The sequence below is a fragment of the Oncorhynchus tshawytscha genome, linkage group LG27 (assembly GCF_018296145.1).
Source record: "Oncorhynchus tshawytscha isolate Ot180627B linkage group LG27, Otsh_v2.0, whole genome shotgun sequence".
Classification (NCBI taxonomy): Eukaryota; Metazoa; Chordata; class Actinopteri; order Salmoniformes; family Salmonidae; genus Oncorhynchus; species Oncorhynchus tshawytscha.
The window spans coordinates 20,700,244-20,710,883 of NC_056455.1; the positions used below are offsets into that span (position 1 = coordinate 20,700,244).

The 10,640-nt window shown below is 46.9% G+C and overlaps 1 protein-coding gene across 1 annotated transcript in view; it reads right to left on the reverse strand.

Annotated features, from left to right (window-relative positions):
* Window positions 1–10,640, reverse strand: part of adgrl1a (adhesion G protein-coupled receptor L1a) — a 91,851-nt gene that overhangs the window by 57,450 nt on the left and 23,761 nt on the right. The gene's annotated exons all lie outside the window — the stretch shown is intronic.

Consider the following 10,640-nt stretch of genomic DNA (forward strand, 5'->3'; position numbering starts at 1 on the left):
CGAGGATGGAAACAAACAAACAACAGCATCAAAGTAAAGAGGAGTAGAGAAATAAAGAGCAGAACAAGCCACTGCATAGCTGACCCATAAACAAAGACAGAACATCCTCCTGCCTCAAGGTAGGATAAAGGACAGACCAACACAGCCGTGCTACTGTCCCGTCTCTAGTCACGCACACAACAACACAGGACACACAGACGGACAAGCAGACAAATGGACGACCTGCATTTACAACCAAAACAACCAACAAGTCTGTATCTGAAAAGAGTCCATGACTACTGTACAGACCAGCCTTGGATGACAGAGTCCTAGGTAATAACAAACGAATGGCTGGTGCAGTGCATTGTCAAGGGCTACCTTTAATCCACAATGCTGACTTGTATTCATATTGGGAAAGGAAAGGGGAAACCTAGTCAGCTGTATAACTGAATGCATTCAACTGAATTGTGTCTTGCACATTTAACCCATCAACTCTGAATCAGAAAGGTGCAGGGGGCTGCCTTAATCGACATCCACATCTTCAGCACCTGGGAAACAGTGGGTTAACTGCCTTGCTCAGGGGCAGAACAATAGAGTTTTACCTTGTCAGCTCGGGGATTCAATCCAGCAACCTTTCGGTTCCTGGCCCAATTGGGTTCTCTATGTACGATGAATCACAAGAGGTTTAACAGGTATTTATGGGACAAATCATTGATCCCAGTAATATATTAACAGCACCACTACCCTGAATCGGCTTCACACTATACAGTAGCATAGTCAGCATTACTGTATACCAGGGTATTGCAGTAAAGAGTAAGGGCTAACCATCCTATGTGTTTTGTCCTGTTATTCTCTCTGTCCCTTTACAGTCTGCAGATAGTAACTCTAACATGGCTCTTTGGCTCTGCTTATTCTAATTAGCTGGGTGTTGGGTGGGCTGGCAGGGCCGGGTGTCAGTGGGGCTCATCACTGGACTGGCCTCCCAGGCGGTCACACTGAGCTGGCACTGACACACAGACCAGAGAAAAGAAAAAGAGAGAGGTTCACTTGCATGCACACACACACACACACACACACACACACACACACAACAAAGACAAACAGAGGGAGCCGCTCCGCTCCACACCCTGCCTGGGAGGCTTCATTAACTCTGACCTGTTCTTTCAGCCAGCATGCCCTCTTCCTGTTTATTCTCTCTCTGTATGGACAGCCTGACCTCCCAGGCAGCCACACCCTGCTAACACACACTACCACACAGCCTAGTATTATTAGGACCAGCACTACATGAATTAGGTATTAGGTATTAGAGATGGATATGAGGTATTAGGGATGGGGTATTAAAGATCGGACTAGGTATTATCCTAGTCCGGCCTAGAACAGGTTAGCCTGAGTCATATTGAGCATCTGGGATTAGTTGAGATTGTTAGATTAGATGAAATACATTTTTAGGAGCCGTGGAAATCTGGTCTGGCACGATCAGAGCAGTCATGGTCTAATGGGGCCACACCACTAGGCAGTATAACCAAACCTACTGTACTGTGATACAACTTACCTTATCAAGGATTAACAACCAACCTTCATGCTTTTATCTGCTGTGCACAGGTGTGCATCCCAAATGGCACCCTATTCCCTATAATGTGCACTAAAGTAGTGCACTATATAGGGAATAGGGTGTAAGTTGGAACGGGCAATATATCTTCTATTGGAAACACTTTACAGAAAAATACTGCCATGAAAAACTAATAGGAAATGAATTTATCAGCTGTTGTTCCCGACACAACACAATATGTCAACAGTGACTGTTTCTCATCAATATGAAGCTGTGGCATGAATATGATGAAAGGAACAGAATCTCCTTTGAAATGACAGATACTGTACCTTACTACCTCGTTGGGAATAATGACAGTTTTGACGGGTGATATAGAAGTACATCTAAGCAATGACAAATCATGGGCAAATCATTTTAATCCAGGGACGGCTGGGGAACATATTTCTAATGGTTATCTTCATATACAATCTGTCATTACATACTGTATTATAATAAAGCCATCATATCATCCTACTGTGACCATAAAGGGGTATATAGAGATATCTCAATGGAGACTGTATGTGTTTCTAAAATGCTTGTGGTCTTGTTGTTGATGTAATGTGAGGCCATGGATTGATATGATTGTTATGTAAGACACAGCCTGGCATAGCCCAGACCTGACCACGTCTCTCCTACAGTAGTTTCTTGAGACATCCTCTAGAGTCTAGATCTTGGGTTATCTATGTACGTTAGAGTGTCTGGAGAAATGCGTCCTAGAGTATCCCACAGACTGGTTATGGGGAGGTGATGTACAGCCTGCCTATCCCAGGGTCACGGTCATTAGGACACACATAGTTTAAAAAGGTTTTGCAACGGAAACCAAAAATGAGCTTTTTCATTGGACAAGTCCAGGTAGTCCCCCCCTGTTTCAGTCTGTTTTCTTCCGTTTGGTGCCTAATGAACAGGACCCAGTAGCCCCTTGACAGACCTGGCCTGGCCACGGAGAGCCTGCTGTTCTAATTGAATCCCACACCTGTTCCTGGCAGGTAACTGCAGCCAGCAACCAGCAGGGGGCACAACAGAGCGCCATGAAACCCCTCCTTCAGCATGGACACTTAATCGTCTGGAAGTAAGAGTACATCTGTGTGTGTGTGTGTGTGTGTGTAGGGTGCAGGTGCGTGTGTGTGTCGTTACCCGTGAGCATGTTGGTGTGTGTGCGTGCGTGCGTGTAGGTGTGCTTGAGAGATAGCAAGCGACAGAGAGAGAAGGAGAGAGAAGGAGAGAGAGTAAAGGATAGAGTGAGAGTGTATTTTGTGGGTGTAAAAAAGAAGAGCGAGAGAGAAACGGAGAAACGGAGAGAGTCAGAGGAGTCAATAGGTTATTTCCTGTGAAATGAGAATAAGAGAGGGAGTGAGTTAATTCTGTGGAGGAGTGAGAGAAAGAGAGAGAGAGGTGGGAGTCCCAGATTGTGTCCTGTTCCTTTTGGACAGCAAGGGGGTCAAGGCAAGGTAGTCAAAACAGAATACTAACTCACACATACACACACACACACCTACACCGACACACACAAACCTACACATATCCACACACCACACGCACACTGTAGACAGAAGGAAGGGGCTGGCACTTTGATCAACTGTCATGCTCACTTCAAGACAAACCCCTTCACTGAGACCAATAGTAGGGCAGCAGGGCCTGGGTAGAGAGAGAAAGTGTCCATTGAAACGTCTTATCTCTATGAGAGGTCACTGACACACTGAGTGGCAGCACAGGTGGTCTTACTGACAGACCTTCACAGCTACAGTACACAGGACACCGCCTGCAGGTACGGGCACAGCACTGGAGTGACACTATGACAGGCCACAGTTCCATTTCAATTCAGTCAATTTAGGTAGTCAATGGAAAATTCTAAGTCCAGTTTTCCTAATTGCTTTTCATTGTAAGGAAAAGTGAAATTGGATTTTCATTTTTTCTGAATTGACTAAATTGAAACAGAATTGACCCCAACCCTGCTGAGCTACTGTAGCAGTAGCCAGCACCCAGCCAGTTTCTTACTCTCTTCATCCCTCTACTCTCTCTTTCTCCATCCCTTCCTTCCCCAGTGAGGGCTGTCCATACATCTGCCTCTGGCGGTGTGTTCTATCTGTCCAAACATCTGCCTCTGGTGGTGTGTTCTATCTGTCCATACATCTGCCTCTGGCGGTGTGTTCTATCTGTCCATACATCTGCCTCTGGTGGTGTGTTCCATCTGTCCATACATCTGCCTCTGGCGGTGTGTTCTATCTGTCCATACATCTGCCTCTGGTGTCCATACATCTGTGTGTTCTATCTGTCCATACATCTGCCTCTGGCGGTGTGTTCTATCTGTCCATACATCTGCCTCTGGCGGTGTGTTCTATCTGTCCATACATCTGCCTCTGGTGGTGTGTTCTATCTGTCCATACATCTGCCTCTGGCGGTGTGTTCTATCTGTCCATACATCTGCCTCTGGCGGTGTGTTCTATCTGTCCATACATCTGCCTCTGGCGGTGTGTTCTATCTGTCCATACATCTGCCTCTGACGGTGTGTTCTATCTGTCCATACATCTGCCTCTGGCGGTGTGTTCTGTCTGTCCATACATCTGTTCTGTTCTATCTGTCCATACATCTGCCTCTGGCGGTGTGTTCTATCTGTCCATACATCTGCCTCTGGTGGTGTGTTCTATCTGTCCATACATCTGCCTCTGGCGGTGTGTTCTATCTGTCCATACATCTGCCTCTGGCGGTGTGTTCTATCTGTCCATACATCTGCCTCTGGCGGTGTTCTATCTGTCCATACATCTTCTGTCTGTCCATACATCTGCCTCTCTGTCCATACATCTGCCTCTGGCGGTGTGTTCTATCTGTCCATACATCTGCCTCTGGCGGTGTGTTCTACATCTGTCCATACATCTGCCTCTGACGGTGTGTTCTATCTGTCCATACATCTGCCTCTGGCGGTGTGTTCTATCTGTCCATACATCTGCCTCTGGCGGTGTGTTCTATCTGTCCATACATCTGCCTCTGGTGGTGTGTTCTATCTGTCCATACATCTGCCTCTGGTGGTGTGTTCTATCTGTCCATACATCTGCCTCTGGCGGTGTGTTCTATCTGTCCATACATCTGCCTCTGGTCGGTGTGTTCTATCTGTCCATACATCTGCCTCTGGCGTGTGTTCTATCTGTCCATACATCTGCCTCTGGTGTGTTCTATCTGTCCATACATCTGCCTCTCTGTTCTATCTGTCCATACATCTGCCTCTGGCGGTGTGTTCTATCTGTCCATACATCTGCCTCTGGCGGTGTGTTCTATCTGTCCATCTGTCCATACATCTGCCTCTGGCGGTGTGTTCTATCTGTCCATACATCTGCCTCTGGCGGTGTGTTCTATCTGTCCATACATCTGCCTCTGGCGGTGTGTTCTATCTGTCCATACATCTGCCTCTGGTGGTGTGTTCTATCTGTCCATACATCTGCCTCTGGTGGTGTGTTCTATCTGTCCATACATCTGCCTCTGGCGGTGTGTTCTATCTGTCCATACATCTGCCTCTGGTGGTGTGTTCTATCTGTCCATACATCTGCCTCTGGTGGTGTGTTCTATCTGTCCATACATCTGCCTCTGGTGGTGTGTTCTATCTGTCCATACATCTGCCTCTGCCTCTGTGTTCTATCTGTCCATACATCTGCCTCTGGCGGTGTGTTCTATCTGTCCATACATCTGCCTCTGCCTCTGTGTTCTATCTGTCCATACATCTGCCTCTGGCGGTGTGTTCTATCTGTCCATACATCTGCCTCTGCCTCTTTGTTCTATCTGTCCATACATCTGCCTCTGCCTCTTTGTTCTATCTGTCCATACATCTGCCTCTGGTGGTGTGTTCTATCTGTCCATACATCTGCCTCTGGTGGTGTGTTCTATCTGTCCATACATCTGCCTCTGGCGGTGTGTTCTATCTGTCCATACATCTGCCTCTGCCTCTGTGTTCTATCTGTCCATACATCTGCCTCTGGCGGTGTGTTCTATCTTCTACATCTGTCCATACATCTGCCTCTGCCTCTGTGTTCTATCTGTCCATACATCTGCCTCAGGTGGTGTGTTCCGTCTGTCCATACATCTGCCTCTGGCGGTGTGTTCTATCTGTCCATACATCTGCCTCTGGTGGTGTGTTCTATCTGTCCATACATCTGTGGTGTGTTCTATCTGTCCATACATCTGCCTCTCTGGTACATCTGCCTCTGGTGGTGTGGTGTGTTCTATCTGTCCATACATCTGCCTCTGGTGGTGTGTTTCCATCTGTCCATACATCTGCCTCTGCCTCTGTGTTCTATCTGTCCATACATCTGCCTCTGGCGGTGTGTTCTATCTGTCCATACATCTGCCTCTGACGGTGTGTTCTATCTGTCCATACATCTGCCTCTGCCTCTGTGTTCTATCTGTCCATACATCTGCCTCTGGTGGTGTGTTCTATCTGTCCATACATCTGCCTCTGGCGGTGTGTTCTATCTGTCCATACATCTGCCTCTGGTGGTGTGTTCTATCTGTCCATACATCTGCCTCTGGCGGTGTGTTCTATCTGTCCATACATCTGCCTCTGGCGGTGTGTTCTATCTGTCCATACATCTGCCTCTGGTGGTGTGTTCTATCTGTCCATACATCTGCCTCTGGTGGTGTGTTCTATCTGTCCATACATCTGCCTCTGGCGGTGTGTTCTATCTGTCCATACATCTGCCTCTGGCAGTGTGTTCTATCTGTCCATACATCTGCCTCTGGTGGTGTGTTCCATCTGTCCATACATCTGCCTCTGGCGGTGTGTTCCATCTGTCCATACATCTGCCTCTGGCGGTGTGTTCCATCTGTCCATACATCTGCCTCTGCCTCTGTGTTCTATCTGTCCATACATCTGCCTCTGACGGTGTGTTCTATCTGTCCATACATCTGCCTCTGGCGGTGTGTTCCATCTGTCCATAAAGGTCCTGACTTATTTCTATTCATGGCCACCTGCCTGCCAGAGCTCTTTAGCTTTAACAATGTAATGACTTCTCAATGTACAGTCAGTCAGTTCCCTATCTCTCTCCTCTCCCCATCTCTCCCTCTCTCCTTCACTCTCCTCTCTCCTCGACTGCCTGCTGAATAGAATGTCTGAGTGCAGTGGGTCACGTGACCAGACGTGTGTGTGTGGTGGGTCATTCCTAATGAGGAGCTACAGCCTGTCTCTATAGCGACTGCTCCTCTCTCCCTCTCTCTCTGTCCCTCCCTCCCTCCTCCCTCCCTCCCTCCCTCCCTCCCTCCCTCCCTCCCTCCCTCCCTCCTCTCCCTCCCTCCCTCCCTCCCTCCCTCCCTCCCACTATCCTCATTCACCCACAGAGACACTATTTCAATGGTAAATGTGTCTCTACACTCTCAGAAATAATTATTTGTCTGTCCCCATAGGAGAACCCTTTTTGGTTCCAGGTAGAACCCTCTGTGGGAAGGGCTTAAGACGGAACCCAAAATGGATCTACCTGGAACCAAAATAGTTCTACCTGGAACCATAAAGGGTTCTTCAAAGGGTTATCCTATGGGGACAGCCAAAGAACCCTTTTAGGTTCTAGATAGAACCTGTTTTTAAGAGTGTAGGTGTGAGGGATACTCCCCCCTCCTTTAGTCCCAATAAAAACCCATTTTAAGGCTGTGTACCAGGTCTTACATACTGCAGATGTATTTCCTTGTCTCCTTTCCTTCATGATCACAGATGAAATACTGTAGATTTGTTTCCTTGTCTCCTTTCCTTCATGATCACTGATTAAAAAGGACTTGATAGGTGACAGAACGATGGCTGACACCTATTCAGTCAATTCACGTGTCAATAGTAATAAAGGAACGGTGACAAGGAAATGAATATGTAAGTCTATCAACACACAGACTACAGACAGTCTGACTATCTGTCTCTCTAGCTAGCTACTGATGACGGACAGACTGTCCATCAGTCTGACTGAAATTCACAGACCAGCTCCTGAACACAACAGCAGAGCAGCCATTACTATAATCTGTCAATCAACCAATCAGTGAATCAATCAATTAGGATTAATGAATTAACAAAGGGACAACGGGTTACACAATCTAAGAGAATTGTTAATTAATAAAAAATGAGATATAGAGATAATCATAATTAGCAGTAGAGTTAAAGTGAGGATAGAGGGAGGAAGAGGAGGGGTTTTTAGGTCACATGGTCACTGGGATGAACGGTAGTAAATGTGGGTAAAAAAACAACAACAACAAGGTGGATCAAGGGTGGGGGGGGGGGGTGGGAAGAGGAGGAGGGTTCGCTATAGCTACCAGGCAGGGAGAAACAAAATGGTGGTCGGTTGGTTGAGGGAAAAACAAGACATACAGGAGCAATGGATGTCAGTGGAAAGGCACATCCAGGCAGATGGATATGGACCCATAAAGGACTTAATGGCATTGCTACAGAGGTTAATCCCTTCAATCTATAATAACCTACTGTACATATCTATCTATCCATGGAAACAGACAGTAGAGGGTACTAGTAGAGATGTGTAATGGTGTTGTGGGTGGGGGCATCTAAAAGGTCAAGGGTAAGATTAGGACAGTGTATAATTCACTATATAGTGCACTACTTTTGACCAGAGCCCTGTAGTGCACTACGTGGGGAATAGTGTGCCATTTCAGACACAACCTGGGAGATTAAATGACCCTTTAGAGGCGGCCCTAATGGTGCCTGTTCCCAGTGGCAGCAATACTCTTCCTTCCTCTAACCTTGGATTGAGCCCTGCATCCCCTGCAGCATTCTTTGTAAGCTCTGTGATTGGGAGACCAGTGACTGATTGGCTCTTTAGAGAGTACCATCCCCCTAGTGAACAGAGCAGCCATTACACATAGATGCTAACTGGGACTGTACCACCTCCTGTGGCACCCCTCTGAATCCATACAGACATGCTGTACGAAGGGAGGACTAGCTGACTTCTATTGATAAGGAGGGGTGACTGATGGCCAAATCAGGACACACAGGGGGGTTGCAGTGCAACGAAAGCAAGAGAAGGAAGAAAAAGCAGTGATAAGAGCAAATGGATAAAGAGGGAAAGAGAAAAAAAGAGGAGGAGGAGGAGGTAAAGAAGGAGATGAAACCTGAGGAGGCCTCAGAGAACCAGCGGCTACTTGTGATGAACAGATGAAAAATCTGAGAGGCAGAAACGGAGCCAAAAGAAGGAGAGAAAGAGAGGAGAGAAGGGCACTGCATTTAAAGCTGTTTGAGTGATAGAGAGAAAGAGAGTGGACACTGAAGCACCTGGAAATGGGAGAAAGTGCTTAACGAGGGACAGTCTCATGTCACATGATCAAGGAGAAACTTTGGCCAGTATGATTCTGAATATCATTGTCTTTTTGAGTTGAAAATGAAAACAAATAAATGTAAGATTCACCCTGAAGTAAGGAAAAATGAAAGGGGGAAGGAAGAAACAAAGAAAGAGAAAGGGAGGCAGAGAGAAGAATATAAACCAATGTGGAGAAGAGAGGAGAGGAGGACGAGGAGGAGTCACTTGGATCTGGAGGGAACCAATTAGAGATAGGGTCAAATGACTAATTGCAAACAATAGAGAAATGGTTAAATCATACTCAATGAGGTGGAGTGAGAACTGCAGGGTCAGATGGAGAACTATGTCAGCGAGGAGTGGTCAGGTGGCTGTGGCCCAACATGTGGACACGTTGAGGAGAGGAGAGATAGGTTTACAGTGAATGGGGGAAGAGAAGAAAAGGTTTACCGACCATGAAGTGGTAAGAATGTACACCATGTTATCTGTCTTTACGTTTGTGAATGGCCACTGGTATGTAGTTTGTATAGTGGTTAAACCATGACATAAGAATGCTCTCTCTTTTTCTCTCTCAGAAATAGTTCATGGACCTCCAGAGTGGTCAGCTGGTTTGTGTGTGTGTGTGTGTGTGTGTGTGTGTGTGTGTGTGTGTGTGTGTGTGTGTGTGTGTGTGTGTGTGTGTGTATGTGTGTGTGTGGTGCGTGCGTGTAGGTCAGGCTGGTGTCATCAGAGGCAAGGAGGAAATCTGGAAGGATCTTAGAGTCTTGGTTATAATCCAGAAAGAGAGAGAGGGAGAGAAAGAGAGAAAGAAAGGGGAGGGATATCAACATCAAACATGACCACTACACAAGGTGCTGGGTTAGGAAGGCGTATGAGGGGAGGAGAGGAGGGAGGAGGAGGAGGGAGGGGCGAGCTGTGGTTTTTATGTTCATTGTGGTCTTTACCTTTTTGATCCACTTCTATTCAAGCATCGGAAAAAAGAGAAAGAGAGAGGAAGACAGGGAGAGAGAGAGAGAGAGAGAGAGAGACAGAGTAAGAGAGACAGAGAGAAAAAGAGAGAGAGCAAAGAGAATGAAAGAAAAACAGGTGCAGGAAAAAAGACAAAATTGAGATTAAATAAAATGCTATCCTTTCTCTCTTTTCTTTAAGCATGTTATTTGTTCTGTGTTACGGTTGGCTACTCAGAGAAAGGATGGCGACTCAAATGAAAAATGAGGAGGGAAAATGGCCTGACCACGGATTTACTCCATTTCCATTCCATTAACCCAACAATCCCCAACCATCCACACATACATGTACTCAACCCGACCTCCTGTTATGTCTTAGGATCCCACCCCTCCCTCCCTCCCTCTTTCTCTCCTTCCGAACTCCAGCTCCTGGGTCCTGTCAGGGAGAGAAAAACACACATATGTTCCTGAAGAATCTTCTTTGGAAGCAGCTGTGGGAGAAATAGAGCTAGATAGAGGGATGGAGAGATGAGAGGGTGATGAGGAAAGTGGCCCAGTGTGTGGGGTGTGTTGTGGCCTTGCGGGGGGTCACTGTGTCTCGTCTAGCCCCTCTCCAGGGTTACAGGGTTACATTGAAACTGTCTCTTAATCCCAAGAAAGTGGCGCTGCGTCTTACTGCGCCCAGTACGCCAAATCACGGCGCTCAGCTACAGAACCCCGCCATTCGCTCAATCCATCGACCAGCCAATCAATGGGGAGCAGCTTGCTCGCCGGGCTCAGATGCACTCATCAAAAGAGAAGGAAGGAAGAAAGAGAGAGAACAAAGAAACAGAGGGATTGAGAGACGGAAGGAGGAGACAGACG